Source organism: Hyperoodon ampullatus (assembly GCF_949752795.1).
Source record: "Hyperoodon ampullatus genome assembly, chromosome: 11".
NCBI lineage: Eukaryota > Metazoa > Chordata > Mammalia > Artiodactyla > Ziphiidae > Hyperoodon > Hyperoodon ampullatus.
Window position 1 is genome coordinate 968676 of NC_136924.1, and position 12590 is coordinate 981265.

A 12590-nucleotide genomic window follows, 5' to 3' on the forward strand; every position below is an offset into this window, starting at 1 on the left:
AAATCTGGCAATTCAGACCCATATGTTACTTATTTGTAATTATTCCAGATCTTTCCTTTTTTACTTAGGCAACTCATTACTGATTTAAGTTATCTATATTAATAATGATCACCATGCAAAGCTACAAACACTCTTGCAAGGAATTACAATGTCAACAGCTGCCAATTCTTAGGTGAAATAATTCAGTAATGGGGAATTACTATTCCTTGGGGATCTGCGACCAGTTCTTGGGCATAGAAGTTAAACTTGCCAAAGTCATCCAAGTAGAATTTGCAGAATTTTCCCTTTGCGTTCTTTAAGAGTGACTAAAAGTATTCAAACAGGAAAATGTGTTTTTATGTGTCCAGAGATGTAGGCTATAAAAGAAATCTTGTTTATTTTCGAACTGCATACAACTCATGTCACAGTCCTATACAGGTAAGAACAAACAACAAAAAAAATCATTTCATTTTAATTAAAAAAAATAATCAGTGCTGACACTAGTTCTACATAGAAAAAGAAAAAAAAATCCTGAACTACTCTGAAGTATTCAAGTGATTTGAATGGATATAGAAGAGTTTGGGGTGATGCAAACATATAGGTCACTCCTCTTTGTAACTGTATGAGTTTCAACTTAATGTACTGTCAGTAGTAAAATAATGTACTGGAGAATACGTAGGAACAACAGATCTTTGTTTAACCTGTCTCATGTAGAAACGTATTTTCCATATAGTACAACGCTATCTTGATTAATCCTAAGGAGCTGAATCAAATAAAGTAAAATAAGGTCAGATTTTGCCTAGGATTGATTGAGGATATTGAATAGTTTTTTGCCTTCTCTAGGTGGAGTAGCTTGTAGAAGCAACTGAAAGGAATATAGTATAGTATAGTATAGGATAGTATAGTACAGTATATAGTATAGTACAGTAATTACTGTAGTATAGTATGGTGCAGTTTGAGTGTCTGGAAAGTGACCAGAGTACAGGCTGGAAGATGGAGGGAGCAGAGGGAGAGGGAATCCTGAAAGAGGGCAAAAATGGAGGGGAATCCCTGTGCTGGGATGCAGCTTGTCTCTCTTATGGTCTGTCCCCTTTTCTGATGATCTTTCTGACAGCAGTATCTTACCTTATATTTGGTGACTGGCAAGACTTCAAACTGGAAACTTGAACTTACATTATATCCTTTTAATGGAATTCTTAAACAAGTAAACTCATGGATTACAGATAAATAGGATTTCTTTACAAAAGTGGTACAAATCTAAGGGATTGGGTCATATTTTTTTACAGACACTCTATTTCCTCCTCTTCAGTTAAGAGCAAGGGCAAGTATTTGCATTGAACTTTTTATTTTTTAATTAAAAAAAATTTAACATCTTTATTGGAGTATAATTGTTTTACAATGGTGTGTTAGTTTCTGCTTTATAACAAAGTGAATCAGCTATACATATACATACATCTCCATATCTCTTCCCTCTTGCATCTCCCTCCTACCCTCCCTATCCCACCTCTCTAGGTGGTCGCATTGAACTTTTTAAGTTAGGCAGCACTTTTCTATAAATTGTCTCATTTGAGTTTCAAAACAATTCACCACAATAACTTCTTTGACCCAATTTTATAGGTCAAACATTAAGACTTAAACATTAAAAGACTTTTCCAAATCACAGAAGCAAAATTTGATCAAGGCAAGAACTGTGTGTGTGTGTGCATGTATGTGAAAGTGTTTTTTAACCAAGAAATAAATCAATGTTTACATATTTTACTTTAATATGAGACATAAATAAGAATTTTCATTTTCCCTTCCACTTTTTGATAAGAAAGGAAGAGGGTAGTAATTTCAAATTAATGACATTCAAAGGCAATACAAAGTCTATAGTTATAGACTGTATACAAGATAAGTACCTTGGGGCAGTTTTAGGTTCACTATACTATTATTATATCTTTTTCCCTAAATCAAAATATATCTTTTCCTTAGACTATTATGGTTTAAAATATTTCCTTCCAAATCTTGAATGTATACATTAATGCACATGCAGACCCATATGAATGTATACTCTCTGGGATAAAATTTAGGAATATCAACCACAGAAATAGCAGTAATAACAAATGCTACCATTTATTGCACTTTTACAATGTGCTAAACTTTGTGTGCTTAAAGAATCTCATTTAATCTTTATATAACTTACAGGGATAGCTATTATCCTCATATGACAGATGGCTAATTTAAGGCTCAGAGAGGTTGAGAAACCTGAAGTAGTTGGGATTTATGTCTAGTGTAACAAAGAAGCCAATAGGATTTTAAAACAAAGAATGTAAAATTGTTTATTGATCTACATACCACCTAAAGCACTGACTAGACAATATGTGGTATATGGTAAACACTGTTGTTTGAAAAGTAATTCTTGTCATATATAGCAATGCTCTTTGTATTTTTATTTCTTTCTTTCCCAAACAAGTGTCAGGGTGACAGATGACAGTGTGGGTAAGGGGAGAATGTAATACAGTGTGTTTTGTGTTTTCAGGCCACCAGCAAGTCCTCCAAAGGTCAGATATTGAACATGACTACAATAATTCTAAACCAGCCTTTGGAGCCATCAAATCACATAAAACTCAACCATATGATGGCAAGTCTTTAGCTGTAAAGGAGACATTTTATTCCCTTCTTTCTAAATTCCTATATGTATTATACTGTCAAAGAGTAGAAGAATTGAGGATTAATAGCAAATAGCCACACCTACATCTGTACCACTGGAATTAAGAGAGGCTGACTTTTTTTTTCCTGAATTATCAAATTCTTGCTTTTTAGTGTCAGTCCTTTTGGACTCCTTTCACATTCTCATTCTTTACCTTATCATGCCACTTTGGGATCTTCCTGAGTGACTATTAATGCTGTTCAGGATTGGGTAGCAGTTCTGTTATCTTTACCTTTATTTCTGTCTGTTCTGGGACACATTTGATATCCTCGTAGGCTTTAGAACTAAGAAATCACAATTCACTTTTTTGAAGTAAATTCTTCAAATTACTAAGATAAATTCTCTAAGGTGCTCACTGTCACATGACAGTGCAATATTATTGGTTTCTAGTGGTGATTTCAGCACTGATTTGTCCAGTGTTTCCCCTTCCTCAGTATAATTGTTTTTTTGCTTTAATTCACTCACAATTTTCCTATATACTTTGAATTTATATTTTCTCAAGTATAATATTTTTACTTTCTCTATCTTGATGGTTTACCGTATTCCATATTGTATTTCAGCTCTTCCTTATAATTTTAATAGGAACGTTTAGTTTTCTTTGCTTTTTAGAATGATTCCTACACACTATCTTCATCATCAAAATAGATTTATAAAGTGATCTGTGGAAAGCTTTTATTTGTAAGGGATGATTTCCCAGCTCCAATCCTACTCCTGAGGGATCTTGAAGAGCAATCCCTTTATCCCTAAGCATTACTCTTGCGGATGAGCAAGGCCTATAGAAACTGCTGCCTGACTGAAAGATTAGGCTGAGAGAGGAGGGGAATAATTTGAGCTAAAAGAAGGCAAAGGAACAGGAGTATGAAAAAACATAAAGAATTCCTAAAGTCCAGGGGAAAGAAAGATAATAAAAGTAAAAATTGTCCTCATGGAACAACTGGAACACCACATGGAGAAGGGTGTTGTGGATGTTTATCCCAAATTACTTCAAATTTTGTACTATCCCCATGCCAGTGCTTTGCATTCTTCTATCAGTATATCTCTGTCTTCTGGACTTTGAGATAAGTACTTAATACAGACCTTCATTTGTCATTTACCATTTCTCCTGCCCTAACTCTACCCTCATCTCTCTTTGTGTTTGACTGCACTTGACAGAAAACACCCCAAGCTTCTTAAAACCTTGATTTGTCACTAAGTGCCAGCAGCTGCTCCTTGGATCCATCAACATGTCAAAATGTCAGGTGCTGAGACTCGTATGCGGGTATTGCTTCCGGCAGTTTTGATCATTGTAGCAAGACATGAACATTTCCTATCCAGTATACTTTCCAAGTGGTATGACTTTGCAGCAGTAATTGTATTAACACCACCATGTTATATCTTATTGTGGAATACAGAATTGGACTAAAACATACAGTGATCACGCTTTTGCAGTTTGCAGATAATATAATAGGAAAAATGAATACATAGTCGATATGTGATCCAGTCACTATCAGAAAGACTGCAAGTGATCATCACTTTTAATTATATGGGAAACTTATCTGTTACTATTGAGTAGAAATAAAAGCATACATATGAACAGCTTATGGGAATGGATTTGGGGTAAGTTTCCCCAATTCAGAAATTGGTTTCTTCTTTCAATATATGCCTGAACTACATTTGAAAGTGAAATAGCTAATACTGGCATGTAATAATGTGGGTTAATGGGCAAAGACCTATAGAATCTTATATCATCTCAATATTTGGTTCTTTTGGTGCTGTCTCCCTTGGGCCCTACGACCTACATAGGCAACTAGGAGCTTCATGACAGGAAACAAGTCCAGGTATCATCTTACTACCAAAGGGTCTTGAAAAATTGATCTAGGCATTTCCTTCTACACTGGCCTGCTGTCTTATTCCTGTCCTTCCTACGGAAAGGATTTAAAGTAGAAGGTCCTGGCACCCCCTATCTTCAAATGTAGGTACCTGAAGCATTAGTACCTGGCACCACAACACCATTAGGTGGGGCCTTACGGGGCTTTCCTCATATGAACACTTGTTATATTGCTTTCATTGTAAGATGCTCACCCTTAGACTCTTTTCTTTAGTTACTTAGAGAAGTAAAGCTCCAGCGTGTTCTTGCTTGTTGAAGATTACACTTCGCATTTCCCTTCAAGTGCTCTAAGTTTCCACTTTTCTAGGTCTTATAACATCAGAGACAAAATAATCTGTCAAGTGTCAGTGTTATTAGACATGAATAAAATCAATTACAGATCATGTCTGGTCAGTACCTTTCTTCTCTAAGGAAGCAGGAACTAACCAATTCATATTGGTGATTGGCCCATAATCAAAGATTTCATTTCTGAGAAGCAAAATGGTATAGGAGAGAATCAAACATCAGTTATATCTGGGATCAGGACCTCTGCTTTTGGTATGGATAATCCAGATTTGTATCACTAGACAAACAACTTTAGCATAAATAATCTCACCTATCACGTGAGTTTGTAAGGTTTTACCAGTGTTGTTCAACATAAATTAAGAAAGGGGAACGATTTAGTTTAGTACCTCTTTAGAAAATGTCTGGTTATAACTATCATTTGTAATCCACTTATTCATCAATATGAGATATTTATTTATAAATTTATGGACCCATTTTGGTATAGACCAAATGTTTACAGAAGGTCTGAAAATTTTTAAGAATATTACTTTAATAAAGAATGAGGACTTAGAAAGTATTTGCAAATGATGCAACCAACAAGGGATTAACTTCCAAAATATACAAACAGCTTATACAGCTCCATATCAAAAAAATAAACAACCCAATCAAAAAATGGGCAAAAGATCTAAATAGATATTTCTCCAAAAACATACAGATGGTCTACAGGAACATGAAAAGATGTCAACATAGCTAATTATTAGAGAAATGCAAATCAAAACTACAATGAGGTATTACTTCACACTGGTCAGAATGGCCATCATCATAAAGTCTACAGATAATAAATGCTGGAGAGGGTGTGGAAAAAAGGGAACCATCCTACACTGTTGGTGGGAATGTAAATTGGTGCAGCCACTATGGAAAACAGTATGGATGTTTCTTAAAAAACTAAAATTAGAGTTACCATAAGATCTAGGAATCCCACTCCTGGGCCAAGCAGTGGGATTTGCTGTACACCTGAAACGTTGTAAATCAACTATACTTCAATTTAAAAAAAAGATGAGGACTTTTTTCATTCCCCCCTGAAAAAAAGTCTTTAAAGGATCCATTCATTTCATAAAAGTCAACATCAACCTACTTCATTTTTAGTCTGTGTGTGTGCTGAAAAGAAGGAGTTGGTCATAAATCTAAAAATTTAATTAACTATCTTCTGGGAATTATGATGGAAATGTAGAGATAGAGAGAAAGAGAGAAGAGATTGAATTCAATGGTTCTGGAAACACTACAACTTTTTGTTTTTCATATCAAAACACAGGTCATAAAAAACTGTAATTTTTAACAATTTTTCTTAGGAAGTTTCCAAAGGAACTATAATGAATAGAACTGTTAGTAATAAGGTTTAAACTTTTTAATAATAATCCTGGCATATGTATATAAAGAAAAAATTTGGATTAATTTTTATTACTCTTACAACTTAAAATATGAAAATTACATAATGTGAACCAACAGTGAAAAATAATATTATGCTATCAAAACTGCAGTGTAGACATATACTCTATGCCCGTGAGAGGTACACCAGGAGCCCAGAGTATTTAGTTTTAAAATGTCAGTGTACACCTTTATTAAAATGGAGTGTCATGTTTTGAAATATAGCCTTTTTATTTCATTGTGGTATACATGCTCTACACACATTTTATGCAGTGTTTGCCCACCTGTATTGTGAAGTTGCTATTGCTTTATAGATGGAATCAGTGGTGCAGATGGGGACAGACTTCAATTTTTCAGCCTTTGAGACTGAACTGTATTTTGAAATAGTCTTCTCCCTAAATATTGTATGCGTGTTGAAAGTGCATAGCGTTGGGAATGAGACAGTCGTAAGAACATCATACACACCATACATAACGGAAGGAGTAGATATTTGCTTCTTAAAACAAAGAAAAGTAGGTCCATTTCCAGTTTTCCAGTTTCTAAAAATACATGTTTGTCTCCCCTATCTTGTGTCTTCTGGGAGCATGGTTTCTGTACTGTTCATAGTAAAATATTGTTTGATAGGTTTTCACAAAATGAAGCTTGTTTTTGGAAATGCTTACCACAAAATTTTGTAGAAAAAAATAGTATTGTGTCTACTTTGAATATTTATATATGTAGTAACATACTATGGCTCATAGGAGATAAAAGAGCACTGTGTGTTGGAGACCTCTGTTTTGGTGAGCTGGACTGTTTGATGGTTAATGTGCTTCAGTGGTGTGTGTTCATGGAGACTTTTTGAGCTATATCCTGGACAGTGGAAAGAGCATGGCCTTCCTTGACTTACCCATGCTCTCTCCATCCACCCAACCTGGGGGAATAAAGAAAGTCATCTTACCTTCTCAGCTGAATGAACTGTGTTAGCTTCAGTGTTTTGCAAATTTTAATGTGTATTTAAATCACTTGGGGATCTTGTTAAATGGCAAATTCTGATTCGATAGGTCTGAGTGGAATGTAGCTTGCATTTCTAACAAGCTCTCAAGAAGTAAGGAGCTAAAAGACAAAAATGTTTTATTCGAACTGCAGCTATGACCCTCAACCCACCTGCAATGGTTGTGGAAACTGTGGTAGATGCTCTCTGTTGAGTAAAAAGGGAAAAAGGTATTCTTGAATAGTGAAATATGTATGGATATAGAAAATTAAGAGGTTAAGGAGAGCCAAGAAGAAAGAAATTAAAAGCGATGGAGCAGAAATTGGAATGGGAGAACACCTTGGAAGAAACTGTTATTCATGCTTATGTAGAAAATCTATAGCTCATCTGCTGAAGTTTCAGCCAGTCATCTGGCCTGGAGAAGACTGGATAGCGAACGTAGAGTAGAAATAAAATCTTAGCAAACTGTAAAGCATAGTGTTGGCAAAGAGCATCCTTCTGAATTAGTTTAACTGCCTAGGAGAAACTGGCTCTGATGGTTTAGTACTGAGAATGTGTGGTTGAGAGCCAGAGCTCCAAATTTAAAATAACTTTTTAAAACTCTGTCACATAGGTGTGGCTTAACACCAAAGCTGGCTCTTTGTCAATAAATGTACTTTTTCATAGCCATTGAGTTTCTAAGGGCTCAGAACAACATTTCCCCAAAGTTGTATGGGAAATACTCACTGTGTTTGAAATCAACTAAATCTGTAATGATTGAACATGAACTAAACAGACCTAGGATGAATTTGAAATAATTCAACTATCAATAAAGACATTTTTGTAATTAAAAGAATAGCGTAAAGTTGCAAGTATTCAATTTTCTGGACAAGAGAACTATACTTTTTAAATTAATAGAGCACCTATTTTCTCCTTCTTTTAAACGTTCAGTTTTACTCTTGACATTTTAAACGTGACTTTGGTGCTTATGATTGATAATAATAACTTTTATAGAACTCTTACAGTTAGCTATCTTTCATCACTTTATTGATTTGTCTATTTAGCTATCTTTCATCACTTTATTGATTTGTCTATTTGTCTTTATTGATTTGTCTATTGTCTATTTTGTCTATTTTATTGATTTTGTCTATTTTTTGTCTCCCTCCCTTCCTTCTCTCTCTCTCTATTATGGCTTTTTTCTTTGATCTCATTTAGCATTTGGGTGCACTTTATTGATTTCACCCTGTGGTCAATTTGCATTCAAAGTTTGCATTCAATTCAGTAGAAGCACTTGTAATACTGGATATTAACAAGGAGTTTCAGAGACCGGTGTCTGAGTTACCTGCTGAGGCTGCCTGAAGCAAATCATAGTGGATGAAGAGGAAATTATCCACATACACTAATTAAAGATTATTTAAATAATGACTTTCAAGATAATACTGCTAAAAATGAAATTATTTTGTAACATATTTCTAGTCACAGCTCTGTAAGGAGATCTTTGTGTTTATTATGAATGATGGGGGAGATGATGTAAAGGAGGAGGGGGTATCAGTCTCTCTCCATGTGTAGTCCATATTTACATTTCCATTTTACATTCAGCTATATTTAAAATTCAACCACAGGTTGTAGAATTTTGCCATTCTTTCCATTTTTCACATTGTCAAATTAATTGTATTAAATTCATTTTATTTTTAAGATGTTCATCCAGTTTAATAACTAATATGTATAATCAATATACACCATGTCAATAGAATGAATTTAATTTTACCAAAACAGCATCATTCACATCATGGAACTTTTCTGTTGAAAAATACTGCTAGCCTAAATGTATTTTAATATCAGACTTCCACCTTATACTTCAGTATTATTGTGTTAAAAGATGAGATGGTGTCTTTGAGGGAAATGTATCTGGAATTGATCTGATTGATTCTCTCTCTCTCTCTTTCTCTCTCTACCTCTCTTACTCTCTCACCCACTGTGAAGGAATTTAGTGACAAGCCTTTTAGAGAGATGATGAGTATAATGTAATGTTTCTGAACATGAAGTTTTGCGTGTGCGGAGGAACCTAATTAACCAACTTAAACTACTTCTATTCAAACACTCTAGAAAGATAACACCAGTCACAAATGTTAAATATCTGTTTTGCCTTACTTTGCTTACTCATGCATTTATTCAACACTTGTTATGGCAGTTTATCTAAAATTAGGTCCAAAGTAATTTAGGCAGCCATACCCTATGTGAAAGATTCTGTAGAAAGCTTTAAATCATAGTGACAGCCATTAGAACTCGCTTAAAGGAAATGCATTTCTGAATAACTCCAGAGGAAACAATAGGGGAAAAAAGCTATAAGTATATCCGTAGGTCTCATAAGAAATTACTCAGCATTTAGATATGTGCTCCTTTGAAACAACAGAATTAGACATACTATTTTCTGTATTTATATGACACCTATTTAAAAGAAAATAATAACGTGTATTTATTGGGCATTTTTTCTGTGTCAGATATATTTCTTGGTGTTTGAATGTTATCATGTTATTGAACTCTCAAAATTTTTGAGTTAAATTATATTGCTACCTTCATTTTACTGATTAGGAAATAGTAGCCCAGAGAGATCAAATCATTTGCCTAAAGTCACAAAAGTAGTTAGCGGCAGACATGCACATTAAATGCCATCAGTGTGATTTCAGAGCCAGGTTCCTAACTTGCATGCTATCTGTTTTCATTTCAGTCCTGTCACTGATTTCTGTGTAAGTATCCTGAAGTCCTTCACATTAGTTTTTCTAACTGTTGCATGTGAGGCATCATTCTAAAATGTTGATGGAGACTTCAAGAGTTAACTCTTCTGTAAATTTCTAAGTTTAGAAAACTCACTAGACAAAGGATTTAATTATCTGTGTATTGCTTGAATATTATAAATATGTCCAGAACTATACAATAATGGATGTCTGTAATATATCAATTTAACAGTTGAGTGCTGCTATTTTAGGTCCAAGGATGTTGATAAATTGATGTAACTTAGAAATGTGGGGACTAAATTTATAGTATTATGAGAACAATCTCAATGTTTTATTTTGAAAAGTGTATTCAGAAGCTCATTTGATTTTAGAAGATATTTTCTTTTGGGTTGTGTCAAATTGCAAAACTAAAGGAGTTTAGAATATTAGTAGTGAAATTTTAAAAAATGATTATTATAAAACTTGTCCCAAATTAGATTCTCTAAACCTCTGACACAGAAGTTGGTAGAAGAGAAGCTAATTATAATCTTATAGAAAAAATAATTTTAAACACTTTTTAGAGGATAATTTTGAAAAGTTTTATGTATAAAACTTTTTAATATGTTCATCCAGTTTAATAACTAATATGTATAATCAATATACATCATGTCAATAGAATGAATTTAATTTTACCAAAACAGCATCATTTACATCATGGAACTTTTCTGTCGAAAAATACTGCTAGCCTAAATGTATTTTAATATCAGACTTCCACCTTATACTTCAGTATTATTGTGTTAAAAGATGAGATGGTGTCTTTGAGGGAAATGTATCTGGAATTGATCTGATTCATTCTCTCTCTCTCTCTTTCTCTACCTCTCTTGCTCTTTCACCCACTGTGAAGGAATTTAGTGACAAGCCTTTTAGAGAGATGATGATTTTGAAAAGTTTTTTTCAAATAATTTTGAAAAGTTTTATAATTTTGAAAAGTTTTATGTAAAATAATCTAGATTGGCATTTTTAAAAGAAATCACCTGAGATATCTGAAAAAAATTGTTGGACTCTGGAGAAAGGTTGTGAAGTGTTTTCAGCCTTAACGTTTTCCAAAAGCAAAATCAAATTAATCTCAAAAAAACCTCTGCAATTTCAGATTCATTTATTTTTATTTATAATCATGGAACATAACTTCCCTTTTTGAAGAAAAATCTGGACAATGACTCATTTAACTAATCACTGAGTGAGTAGTTAACTCGAGCAACTGAAGGAGAATGAGCTTATATTTACCCCTGGGTAATAGGAAATACTCTCTACTAACTTTCTTTCTTTCTCTCTCTTTCCTTTTTCTTTCCTTCCTTCCTGTCTTCCTTCCTTCCTTCCTGTCTTCCTTCTTTCCTTCCTGCCTTCCTTCCCTCCCTCCCTTCCTCCCTCCCTCCCTTCTCTCTCTCTCTCTCTCTCTCTTTCTGTCTTTTATAGGGCAATGAAAGATTCCTATAACTGGTTAGGAAAATCCCAGGTTCCTTAGATCGACTTCCTGCATGCAAGCTCTGTTCAGGCAGCACAAAAAGAACTATTCCTTTTCCCAAGACATGTTGATGTCTTGTTGCTTTTGATTATGGTGTGCCTCAGTTCTTTTCTAAGGTTCAACTAAAATTCTACACTATTCTAAATTTCTACTTAAAAGCTTTTTTTTTTTTTATGTGGTACGTGGGCCTCTCACTGTTGTGGCCTCTCCCGTTGCGGAGCACAGGCTCTGGATGCACAGGCTCAGCAGCCATGGCTCACGGGCCCAGCCGCTCTGCGGCATGTGGGATCTTCCCAGACCGGGGCACGAACCCGTGTCCCCTGCATTGGAAGGCGGACTCTCAAACACTGCGCCACCAGGGAAGCCCAAAGCTTTTTGATGAATTATTTTAGTGGAAATAATTGTTCTATCTCAGAGTCCTTAAATTCTGTTCAATATTTTATTATAACACGAATTTCATTTTGTCTTGCAGAATACTTACTTTATATGTATGTACCACATAGTTCTTAAATGTTTACAGCATGGGCCAAATTCACTGTTAAATTTCCTTCTATGCTTTCTAAATTTTACTGTATAATGTAAATTACCTATGTCTACACTCCCCCGAGTTATCTTTGCCAATTTTTCTGCTTTTGTTATCATTTTGTACACATATACATATATGTGTACACAATAAAATGGAGTTCATATGGACTATACTATTTTTGTGTTTTTATCACTTAAGATAATTATATTAGCATATAAGATAATTCTTTTATCTTTACATGGAATGTAATTTTAATACTGTATGAACGCCCATCTTTAGTATGTATTTTATTTCATCAATCTCTAAACATTTAACAGATTGTTTTTTAATTTTAAAATAAAATAAAAGAAACTAACACAACATTGTAAAGCAATCATACGCCAATAAAGATGTTATAATAAATAAATAAAATAAAATCAACAATATGATTTTATGTATGTCTTTTTGTATTTTTCTAAGGATTAGTCTGCAGTACGGAAGTTTAATTTTTAAAATTTATTGTCATTTTGCTGTCTAAAAGCTTTACTTTACTTTGTATTCAAATCATCATAGACTTTCCAAACCTCATCGAATGTGACCAAAAAGTCTAACATTATTTTAAATAATTTACATTTGTTATTTTGTGAATTTCCTTTTCATATAATTTACCCATTTT